The 12,417-nt window shown below is 41.0% G+C and overlaps 2 non-coding genes across 2 annotated transcripts; one reads left to right on the forward strand and one right to left on the reverse strand.

The window, feature by feature from the left end:
- Positions 1–665: 665 nt before the first annotated feature.
- Positions 666–747, forward strand: TRNAS-UGA (transfer RNA serine (anticodon UGA)). Its single transcript has one exon. It is a non-coding gene; the product is annotated as a tRNA-Ser (tRNA).
- Positions 748–6,843: 6,096 nt separating this feature from the next.
- Positions 6,844–6,915, reverse strand: TRNAQ-CUG (transfer RNA glutamine (anticodon CUG)). The gene has a single exon. It is a non-coding gene; the product is annotated as a tRNA-Gln (tRNA).
- Positions 6,916–12,417: the final 5,502 nt, after the last annotated feature.

Here is a 12,417-nt window from a genome sequence, read left to right on the forward strand (position 1 = left end):
AGTTCCTCCCTTTTCCCGGGCCTCAGGTGGCCGAGAACTTCCCTTTCTTGTGAACGATCTTGGTCCTTCATCAGGACAGACTGGAGTCACCTTTCCCTGAAGTGGTCGGAGACTTTCCCAGCATGGTCCTTTCTAGTTAGAACAGAAACTGCCCCCCCCCCCTTCTCCCGCCTCACTCCCCGCTACAGTCCGGTTTTAACCCTTCCTCTGGAGAGGCAAGTCACTTTAAGGCCCTGGAAGAGATTCTTGATTTAGATTTTTAACTTCGTAGGCAAACGCTGGTGACCCCGTTCTAGTACGTACTCTTCATTGCCGGTCCTTCTACCATTGGCATTCACAAGCCTGATGTTGTTTAGAGAGAACTGTCGACTTAAGTCTTTCTTTCTGCCTGTTTCTGAGAATTCGGTGTGAGCGTGCATGTCCGCGGGTATCAGCGGCTACTGGACAAGCTTCCAGGAAGGTCTAGTCGCCTGTCTAAAAAAAAGAGGCTCCATTTATTAAATTGCAACATCATCCACTGTTTCTGGATTTGCTCTTGATGAGCTTTTGCATTCATGAGAGGCCTGGACAGAACTATGAAATTCTTTGTTGTCAGTCTACTAGTTGTGAAAGCTCCATTCTTCCATTATTTGTTCACTTCGGTCCTTAAGATTACTGAACGGTGAGTAGTCGTGGCCGAGTGGTTAAGGCGATGGACTTGAAATCCATTGGGGTTTCCCCACGCAGGTTCGAATCCTGCCGACTACGGTTTTACCACCAACGTTGTGTGACCTTCCTGAGGTTTCTCAAGTTATTTAGCCACAATCAACCCAAGTTCCTGCACTACAGTTGTTCCTCTCGAACGCTCATCCTCCATCCGTAAGATCAGACAGCGGCCTCTTTCCCCGTGTTTGGAGACTTCCTCAAGACATTCTGTGGACCTTACCTTAAAATTAGCATAATCTACAAGGGACAATTTCCTAAACTTCGTTAAATGCCTCAGGTCATAGCCAGCTCGAATCTCTTAACATCTTGTCAGACTCCTGCCTCTCCTGCTGTAATAGCGCTGAGGTGGCACCCTCTTAGCCACTGTCAAGTCAAGGGCTGTCAGGATACACAGAAGGCAGTAGCACTGACGGATTTTTCTTTCGAGTACTTAAGAGGTACTAAGACATGAGTTAAGTACCAATCACATAAAATTTTTTCCCCATTTTACAGATTAAGAAATTGAAAATTAGTTTGCTTGAGGACAAACCATGAAATCTACTTAAATCGAGGACATCTAGACAGAGTTGTGAACCCAGGTTTTCATACATTCCACAGGGGCTATCCCTAAAATTATCAAGTTGTTTGCATATTCAGGGTTGAATTTCTTAGTATACAAAACTGATACAGAGCAGATCCTATTTTTCAAACCTTTATTATATGTCACCATTCCAAAGGTTTTTACATGCCTTTTAATTTGTGGCATTCTCACCACATGCTCATTTTACAGACCATAGAGTCCCTTTTTAGGGGGTCAGTGGGTTTAGAGTCCACAGAAATAGTGGAGCCAAGACCTCAGAGCTACAGAGCTACAGAGCTGCAGGTCAGAACTTGAACCTTGCATGCTTTTGTCTCCAAGGCCTGGTGCTCAGCTGGTGTCCCAGTCTGCTTCTGCCTGTGCTAGGGATTAACACCACAACCTGTCTTTATCATTCAGAGTCGGTTTGTTGTTCTGGATTTCTCCTCCATGGTAAATGGAGTCTTTGGCAATTTCCTTATCAGGCCACCAGTGGTATGATTTAACCTGCTGGATTTAGCCTGGAGTGTGGTGTTGTTGCCTATCTAGTGCCTGGGCTTTTGTTATCTCCAGTGCAGGGATTATTATTACTTGTTTTCAAGCTGTGTGTTTCTGAACAGTTTATAAAGAGCTCCCCACACATTAGATCTTTTCAGCCCCTGGGTCCCAGAGCCTGATTCTCAGAAAGACTTTTTTAATCAACAGGATTTGGGTGCAGAATCCAAGACTACTTAGAGAAAGGTTAAAAAAGAAAAAGAAAAAAACTATCTTGGCCCAGAGATGGAGAGAAATTGGCGGTATGCCACACATGTTGGAAGGAAGTGAGATGTCTAGAAATCTGCAGAGCTAAGAACCACAAATTAGTTCAAATTACATTAGTAAAAATTAATGCCTCAATTCTGTTGCACAGAGATGCCAGAGAAAATTCTTTTGTCAACACTCCTTGTCTCCTCCAGTACTTTCAGGGGACAAAAGTGTTTCTGTGGGCTTCACAAATGATTGGAAGAAACAAATAGTAGATTCAGAGGCTAATGAGTTTAGTTCCCATACAGAATAAAGAAAGATGTTAGCAAAGTTCTGGGTGAGAAAGAAGAGATGGCAGGAATAGGGCAACATAAAAAGGTGATAGCATTAACTAGAGAAAAAGACTTACAGATGTGGACTATAGGAAAGGAGATAAGTATAACATAAAGTTTACAGGGAAAAATTGATCCCAACTGGTCAGACCAGGATATTTTCTTGTAAAATTACTTGACTTTGAAAATGAAGGAATAATCATTTAGAGAGCCAATAAAAAAATCACCTTTGGGGAAGAAAATTGCACTGGAAGCAGCCCTTTCTAGGTTAATATTCAATTTCAAGAGAGTGGAAAATACCTACAAGAAACTTAAGGAAACATAATGTGAGTCAAAGATTTCTTATTCAGCTAAGTTGTATTTTGTGCCAAAGACAAGTGGATTCACACCAGGAAGTATTATGCAGTATCGAAAAGGAATAGGTACGTATATATGGCTGAATCCAAAAGATATGTTGAAAATTTCAGAAGGAAAGTGAGATAGATAGCTAAACATTATTCAGGTAAAGTAAAATTAATTGTACATATAATACTAATATCTCTTTTGCAGGGATACATTTTAGTAAAAATGTAAATGTTACATACATTTAAAATTGCCTTTGTGAGAGAGATTGGAGGGAGGGAGTCCATTATGGAGACAAGGAAGAGTCAATCAGTCAAAGAGAGGTCTTTACACAGACCAATTTATGAATGAGATAACCTAAAATTTCTACAGGTGCTTAAAATCATTGTAATCTTTGAGACACAGGGTAAAACAATGTCAGAACTTGAACTTTGCGTACTTTTGGCTCCAAGGTCTTGGTGCTTAACAATTGTCCCAATCTGCTTATGCCTGTGTATCACTTAAAAAAACCAACCCACTGCTGTCGAGTGGATTCTGACTCATAGTGACCCTATAGGACAGAGTATAACTGAAACTCTATGTGTATCACTTGATACCCTTTAAATGGATAAACATTAGAATGACAAAAATTTTCAAAGTATTGGCAATGTTGTAGGGATATTCAAGTACTTGCGAAATGCCGGTTGGAATTTTACGGAGTCATTTTGAATAGAAATCTGGCACCATCCAATTAAATAAAATACAAATCCCAGTGAACTTTCCCAACAAGCCTATAGGAAGCTATCTATGAGTATGTTCAATGCAGTGGTATTTATATTGGTAAGATTCTTAGCCAATTTGTCCAGAACTTGGTGAGTTGATAAACAAAATTTGTGTGTGTGCACACACTGAAGTATCATATAGGAAGTAGAAGTAACAGATTAAGTGTAAAAATTATGTATGAATACTTTACCATTTATACAAAATGAAAACATGCAAACAAAATTGCATATTTCACAAGAAAATATTCAAATAAAAAGTTACATACTAAGTAGTAAAATAGTTGCTACTGGAATTGTTATGGTGTGAAATGGAAAATGTCAATCAATTATTAAGTCAAAAAAGGGATCTTACGTGGACCAATAATGGTAACGTGCCCTGAACTGTGAAATACAATGAACTCAAGTGTCTATGTTTGAATTCCAAAAACAAATTAGAACCCTTTGATATTTTGTGGATAGTATCATTTTCCTCTAGCCAAAGACCACAGGAATATACCTATAGTCAAATAAATTCAGTTTATTATTCATTGCAGGATAGGAATGTGCATACTATGGGGAATCGTGAAGTGTGTGAGTAAGAGGGTATTAGGAAGAACCTATTCTAGGATGTAGGCTTTGGTTGGGTGGTTTAGGGGAGTGAATAAGAAGCTCTAGATTGGATATTGTCAGAAGCCAGAAGCTATTCTATGACTGGGTCTCTTAATTAATCTTATTTATAGGCAGACAAACTACAGCAAGGATAAAGTTGTAATTGGTTAAAAAAACAAAGTGACAGTCACTCATTTTAGCTGAGAAAGAGGGATATTTGGTACTCTGTGGCTGGCACAGAGACAATGTTTTTGTCTGTTCTTAGATAAAAACATGAAGTGACCTTGTTTCTTCTTCCTTTATTATGGTCTCGGAGTAACTTTGCCTGTTATTTGTACTCTTTGAGATTGCTTATGTTCAATAGGAGAGCAACATGGCCTATATCTGGGTGCCAGACCAACTTCTGGAAGCTGTAGGCTGCTTCTGTAGCCACACATCTCTTGTGACAAAATGCTGTTTTACCTCTTAACTTTAAAATTGAGACTCAATACATCAAAATTCTTTTGGGATAGGAATGAGACATTGATTTTGACCAAACTCTTTGAGTTTCATCTCACAACAAGACAGCATCTAACATATGGGTAATGAAGTACATTAAAACAATCTAAAATGGAATCACTAGTTTGGTGTGAGATGAATGAATTTTGAGCTGATCTATGGTCATTAGCATGATAAATTCTATTTTAGGACAATCCCTGTACAGAAAATGTCTGATCTTGTCAGCGAGGTATGTTTAGTTTACAGACAATAAAATAATCTATGTATAGAATATTCTAGAATACAGACATTAAAAGGGTGTTGATGTATGTGGCAATACTTTTGATAGGAGAACATTACAAAAATGACTCTGATCACACTTAAAGAAATACCTGGTTTTTTTCTTAATAGAATCAATAAGGAAGGCCAGAGAGCTTAAATAATCCAGCTGGTAAAACCTGAATTTTTAGAGGGAGGTTTATACACAAATACATGTAAACTCTTTTTCTTCTGGGGAACAGAAAATACTTAACTTTTTTTCCTATGGCAGCTTTTATCATCGATATATACGGAGCGATTGGCATTGACTGTGGGTAAACTAAATTTCTGCTTTCTCTGGACATATACTAATCTACTTCAGTCCATGCCTTCTTTCTTCCCACATCAGGGTGGGTCCTCCTAGGCTTAGTAAGAAAAACCAGACAGGGAAAGAATGCTCCCACTTCCCTTCTATGATAATTAGAATAATCCATAGGTTGATAGGTTTTAATCAAATGTGGCTACCAATTTTTGAGCAGAGAGAAAATATGCATTAACAATCTCTTCTCTGAATTTTCTAATTTCAATTCACCTATGCAATTTTCTGATGATATCGATGTATGAGATAAAAACTTAGGGTTTTACAGTTGCATAGTGAAGACATCTTTTTACATTTTCATCTAGGAAAGAAAATGAAAATTTGGGGGAATATAAGAAAGAAGAAAGCAAACTTCAATTTTGAACAAACTTAAAGCAATCTATTTATATGAATGATGGTGCATGAAGAGTAAATTCCACATACTGTGAAGGTCAACAGGAGTGTAGTAAGACCATAAGTGATATTTCCCCAGTACAATACTTGCAAAAATTCCAGAAATGCATAGTGTTTAGTGGTTAGTGACATACTCTGAGGGAGAAAATCTACAGCCTGGTTTTAAATAGTGAAATGTGTTTGCATCTAGCAGCAGAAGCTTCAGAGAACTCGTTTGTTATGAAGTAGAACCTGTGAATGTTTGAGTAAACAATTTACACAAAGGACTGTATTGGGAGGAAGCAGAGGGTAAGTCCAGTAGAGGATGGTAGGAGTGGAGAATCCACATTTTGGACACATTTGGAGGTAGTAATATGTACAGGTCGTGAGAAAAACACTTACTTAAAAATCTCACACACACAATGTGGTATTATAATAAGAGTGCCTGCTGGAGTGGAATCCACCCCATCCCCTATTCCACAGGAAATGTCTGCAGCTTCCTAATCTAGAAAAAAACAAAAAACTCTCACTTCAACCAAAAGAAATACTATGCTAAAAGCAATATTCCCAAGAGGTATGCAAATCAGCACAAGAACAAATGAAAAAATATAAAAGAAGAAAACTTGTACAAAGAACCCAATTACTGAAGAAACAGCGGTCACTCATTGTAGCTGTTGTTTCGTAGGTGGCATAGCGACCAGATTAACATTATAATCAAAGTATCATTAAGGATTTTTCCCAGATTTTGACCCTGAAATCTGTTAAATTTGCAGATTTGTTTTTGTAATTTTTTAAGTTTTATGTATTCTTTAAAAAGTCACCTAATTTAAGATTATATATGCTGGTTTCAGTGACCATTGGGAGGATGGAGTATAAACTGTGCAGTTAAATGTCATGAATGGAAAAGAAATTTGCTATTAACTGTATATCCTCCTATACTATTAGAATTATTTATGTTCCACGTTTAAAATATTTAATGTTTTCGAACAATATTTTTAATGCGCAAAAAAAAAAAAAAAACCTTTGAGTTGATTATTGCTTTTTACTAGAGTTTGTTTTCTAGTAGCCCCAGAGAACAGAATTTTTGCCGGATTCCTTCTCTATTTACTTTGATGCTTCTTCTTTTCTTCCCCTTAAATAAATTGCATTAAACCTAAATAAAATCCTATCTCTGTCTTTACGCCCAGATGCAGGTGTGCTGGGACTTTTAGGAACTCAAGAGAAATATCACAGACAAGATGTATTTGGGTCATTTAGGCTGGCAGTTTTTTCTATGACGCGAGCCAGAAGTTTTTAAGGAGACAAGGGGAAAAAGAGAAGAAATGACACAGGTTCCACCGAGACTTGAACTCGGATCGCTGGATTCAGAGTCCAGAGTGCTAACCATTACACCATGGAACCCCGCTTATGCAAGTACCACCCATAAAGATTTATGATAGGCAATAGTGACTCTGCTGAAAGCATTAACCCTAGCTTCGCAATCGAAATTCTTAGTCTACCCCTCCCTGCTCACCGCAGTATTTCGAACAGATCCTTGGAAGGTTTTATTTTTTTCCAAGTACTCTAACCCACATAGTCTCCCCCCCCCGGCCCCCGCCCCGCCCAGTTCTTCCTTAGGAATAACTGAATGAGCGCTTCTTATATGCCAGCACTGGACCCAAACGTTTTATAATCGGTTTATAGTTTAGTGCTTAAAACCTGGCGAAATGGGTAATTTTAGTCCCCACGTAGATGGGAAAACTGAGACTTAGAAATCTCATCTTTTATGTGCAACTCTGCTCAATTTCAGCTGTATGAAATTTTCTTCACTTAGATTATTTAGCTCAACAAACTTTAATATGTTGGATTCTGGTGCATTTACGGAAGAAAACAAGCAGTAGATTTTGGTGTGCTCGAAGAAAAGGTCTAAATCTTGTCACATGGCGGTGAGAGGCACATCAGAGGTCATAGACCTAACCAAATCACCCTACTCGCCTTCACCAATAGGAAGGTGCCCAGTGAAGGCTGCCAAAACGTTCCCTGCTGCTATTCCACCGAGACCTTTCTCTTAGGACTAGCGCGCTTCCTTCCAGAGCCGGGCTAAGTAGTTTCCTTGGCGTCGATCCCACACCAGTCACTTATCGCCCCTCTCGCTTCTTCTTCAACTCTCCTGGTCTCTCACCTTCATTCGCAGCACGCATTGAGGCTGCTCAGCAGCAAAATTTCATCAAAATTTCAACAGAACTTTTACTCTTTGGAATTTGTGTTGGTGGAATTACTGGGGTGCAGGTTGTCTTCTGCACACTTGTCCCAGAGGATGAAAGGCATTCTCCCACGAATATTTTTCTTGCACAATGGCTTCTAACACCAGCTTAAATGAGGTGGCACGGTGACTACCCGGTTAAAACGTACATCCGCCCTCAGGACCGTGTGCTCTGCGAGTTAAGCGACTAGAGGCCTCTGTACTTGGAGAGAGAACATCCCTCTCCCTCACAGCCGCTCCCTGCACCTTCTGATGCCCTCACCTACATGGAAGAAGGCCATAGAAAGAGATCTTCCAGCCAACTGGGATGAACAAAACTGATTAGAAAAAAGAAAGAAAAAAAGCACATTTAAGCCCTTTCAGCGTAAACTTTAGTTTATTGTGTGTTTTTGCAAAACATCATTTCCATGCAATTCTCTTATACTGAGCACGTTCTTAGGGCAAGGACCTCGTGCCAGACTCAGTTTTTGTGCACACTATCTATAACTGGGTATGATTTCTAGCACAGGTGTTATGGATTAAATTGTGTTCCCCCCCAAAAAAAAAGTCTTGGAACAGTAATTTCTACAGTTATGAGTAGGATCAGACTTGATGGCAACCTGTTATGGCTGTGGATATAATCCCATTTGGAAATAGTTCTCTTCGTTACATTAATGAGGTTCTACCTGTCTAGGGTGTATCTTAAATGCAATCACTTTTGCGATATAAAAAGAGCAGATTCTGCACAGAATCAAGGAAGCACAGATGGGGGAAGACAGATGCCAGGCCACATGAACATCTCCAAGTAACCCAGAAACAGGAGCTGAAAAAAGACAAGGACCTTTCCCCAGAGCCGACGCAGAGAGCCTCCCCCTAGAGCTGGTGCCCTGAATTTGGACTTCTAATCTTCTAAGCCTAGAGAAAATAAATTTCTATTTGTTATAGCCATCCACTTGTATTTTTGTTATAGCAGTACTAGATAAGTAAGGCAACAGGAAATAAAGAAGGTGTTATCTTGTAACTCTCAACAGTATAGACCAAAAAAATAGCCAAAGGAAATACTTACAAAGAAAATTTGGAACCAGCACTCGTAAAATATGGACATGCAATTCCCCCTCACTAAATGCAGGAACCACTTTCTCAGGCCCCATGATAGCTGATGTCCCTCTGGGCAGCCCTTTCTTGGCCTAGAGTTGATCTAAGAGACTACACAAACCTGAAAGCAGGGAGGAGGAATTGGGAAGAGAAGAAAACAGAACCGAAATAAATTGAAGGATTCAAACAGGACGGTATATTCTTTTAGGTTCTTATTATTAAAAAAAAAAAGTAATTAGATTAGAGCCTTTTACAAGATCATTCGTTTAACTAGTGTTATTGAAGTCTTGTAGTGAGCCAGGTGTTGCGCATGGTGCTGAAGACACAAAGGTAAATGAGGTAAAGTCACAATTCCTGCTTTTTTGAAGATCAGTGTCTACCAGGAGAGATGTTCCATAAACATGTACATAAAGCAAAGTGCCCTCCCAGGGACAGGTTGAAGAAAATGGTTGTAAAAGAGCAGCCTAATATAACTGATAAGAGGGAAAGCTGAAATACAAATGAAAATGGAAATTTCTGTTTTGGACAAGAATTGATAATGTTGGTCTGAGGGAAGGGCTAGTCCCTGATTTTCCATATACAAAAAGCACAGCAAGAGTGCAGTTTATGAATGCTAATAGTAAAAGAGGAAGTAGTTCATTCTGATCGGCAACAAGTTAGTAAAGTACAAAAAAAAAATCAACACAAAAGATAAAGTATAAATTCCATAATGGACTTAAAATTATGGCTCAAACTGGCCTCCAAAGTCATTTACTATTAGGGTAGCATGTGCCATTTTTGATATGTGAACATGAAAAATCTTGCTCGATAACCATGTTATTTCTACTCTGCTATTATTATTATAAATAAAAACACTGTAACTGTTTCTGTATACAAAACGTTTGTGTTTGGTTAAGATTAATTCCCTAGGACAGTGTACAATGTACTGAAAACGAACTACTGGTTCAAACGTTATGGGAATGGCTGTATTTGTTAACCCTATGATTGCAGGAAGAAGTAACATCCTGTGGGAGTATGGAGAAGGGAACATTACTTCTGTTGTCTCAGAGAAAATCGGAAGTAGGTGAACTTTAACTGCCAAAGAGCTTTTGGGACAAGGGCATAAGGCAACTTTCCCCCTTTGCCTCAGAATTTGAGGAAATCTACTTGTTTGTGTCCTGGCAGGGCTCTTTTGTTCCCAAAATTGGAACCTAGAGTCTGTAAATAAGCTTTCCGTGCCATACTCGTTAAAATGAAGCTGGATCCTTCCCTTATAAACCATGTAATGTCTAAGTCCCGAATCAACCCTATTAATAATACAGCCTAATGTTGTCTAGCGTTTACATGTTTTTATCTGTCCTTTGCTCTCCTGAGCAGGACAGAAGGGCCCCCGCTAAACCCAGTTCTTTCGAAAACTTGTTGTCTGCCCTCGTCCCTTTTCTTCTGGCCCCTGTTGGCGGGGGCTCCCTCACTCGAGGGATGTTCTTGTGTCCCTCACGCAGGAGCAGAGACGTGAATTTTTCCGAGCTGTTGGAGACCTTCCGGGAATCCTCCTCTTCAGTTAGGAAGACCCCCCCAAAAAACAAACCCATTGCCGTGGAGTCGATTCCGACTCCTGGCGACCCTGCTGGTCTATTCTCCATCGCCTCTCATCAGCATTCCGCTTAAGTCCCATTTCAATTAGTCCTTTGAGCCAGGGGGCAATTGAGTTTAACGCCATTGAAAGAATCCCTGGTTAATATTTAGCTATTAAAGTAAACGCAGATGGCCCCGATTCTCTCCAGTTCCCTTCACTCCGGTCCCCTGTCCCACTAGCGTTTACAAACCGACGGTACTTAGAGGCCACACTCGGTCCCAGGCCGTTTGTCGGCCGGTTCCCGAGTCTACTGCAGGACCAAAATATTACAGACAAATAAAAAAAATCTAAATACCCCCTGATTATTGCCCACATAGAAAATAGGAAGTCTAGAATACATGATTTACAATAGATGTTTAAAATGTTTGGATCCGGGCGGAGCCAAGATGGCGGACTAGGCAGACGTTACCTCGGATCCCTCTTACAACAAAGACACGGAAAAACAAGTGAATCGATCACATACATAACAATCTACGAACCGTGAACAACAAACACAGATTTAGAGACGGAGAACGAACTAATACAGGGAAGCAGCGATAGTTTCCAGAGCCTGGAGCCAGCGTACCAGTCAGGTACGGCACAAGCACAGAGACCTGCTCCACCCCCCTGAACTAACCCCGGGAGGGGGACCAGCCGGTTCCACGGGCGGCGTGGGACGCAGCCAGTAGGAGAAGTCCCCAGGAGGCAGTGACTGATCTTGGAGCAGAAAGAGCAGCATCCGAGCCGGGGAACCGTCCCGCAGGGATTTGGACTGCTCGCAGGTACGCCATAAACACGGAGAGTTGCTCCACCCCCTGAACTAACCCCGGGAAGGGGACCAGCCGGGTCGCGCGGGCGGCGTGGGACGCAGCCGGTAGGAGAAGTCCCCGGGAGGCAGCGACTGGTATTGGAGTGGGGAGAACAGCGTTCCAGCCGGGACACTTGGTCGCGGCACAAGCACGGGGAGCTACTCCACCCATCTGAACTAACCCCGGGAGGGGGCCCACCTGGTTCACGGGGGCGGCACGGCCACGCGGCTGGAGGGACGAGAAGTCCCCGGGAGGCAGCGACTGATTTTGGAGTTGAGAGTGTACCGTCCCAGTAGGGGAGCCTTGACGCTGGGCGTGGGGCTGGAAGCGGAGGATCTGACCGTGACTCCAGCGGGCCAGACCCCCTGGGGGCAATCTCCACAAAGCCAGCACACATAGGCGACTCACCCGCGGGAATCTCAGATATAACAGTCATTCCAAGCAAGACAAGCAACTCTGGCTATATTCTGAGGTGCTACTCTCCTATCTCTCTGTTCCCTCCCCCACCCTCCCCAGGCGGCTTCATTAACATCTGAATAGCCTGAGCCAGAGGGAGAACTCTGATAGGGATCTGACTGCAGTTTTTTTTTAGCGGATTTTCTGGAAAAACTAGTTTCCCAGTGATGGCTCGGAGACAACAATCCATATCAAACCACTTAAAGAAGCAGACCATGACAGCTTCTCCAACCCCCCAAACAAAAGAATCACAATCTTTCCCAAATGAAGATACAATTTTGGAATTATCAGATACAGAATATAAAAAACTAATTTACAGAATGCTTAATGATATCACAAATGAAATTAGGATATCTGCAGAAAAAGCCAAGGAACACACTGATAAAACTGTTGAAGAACTCAAAAAGATTATTCAAGAACATACTGGAAAAATTAATAAGTTGCAAGAATCCATAGAGAGACAACATGTAGAAATCCAAAAGATTAACAATAAAATAACAGAATTAGACAACACACTAGGAAGTCAGAGGAGCAGACTCGAGCAATTAGAATGCAGACTGGGACATCTGGAGGACCAGGGAATCAACACCAACATAGCTGAAAAAAAATCAGATAAAAGAATTAAAAAAAATGAAGAAACCCTAAGAATTATGTGGGACTCTATCAAGAAGGATAACCTGCGGATGATTGGAGTCCCAGAACAGGGAGGGGGGACAGAAAACACAGAG

The sequence above is a fragment of the Loxodonta africana genome, chromosome 1, assembly GCF_030014295.1.
Source record: "Loxodonta africana isolate mLoxAfr1 chromosome 1, mLoxAfr1.hap2, whole genome shotgun sequence".
NCBI classification, from domain to species: Eukaryota; Metazoa; Chordata; class Mammalia; order Proboscidea; family Elephantidae; genus Loxodonta; species Loxodonta africana.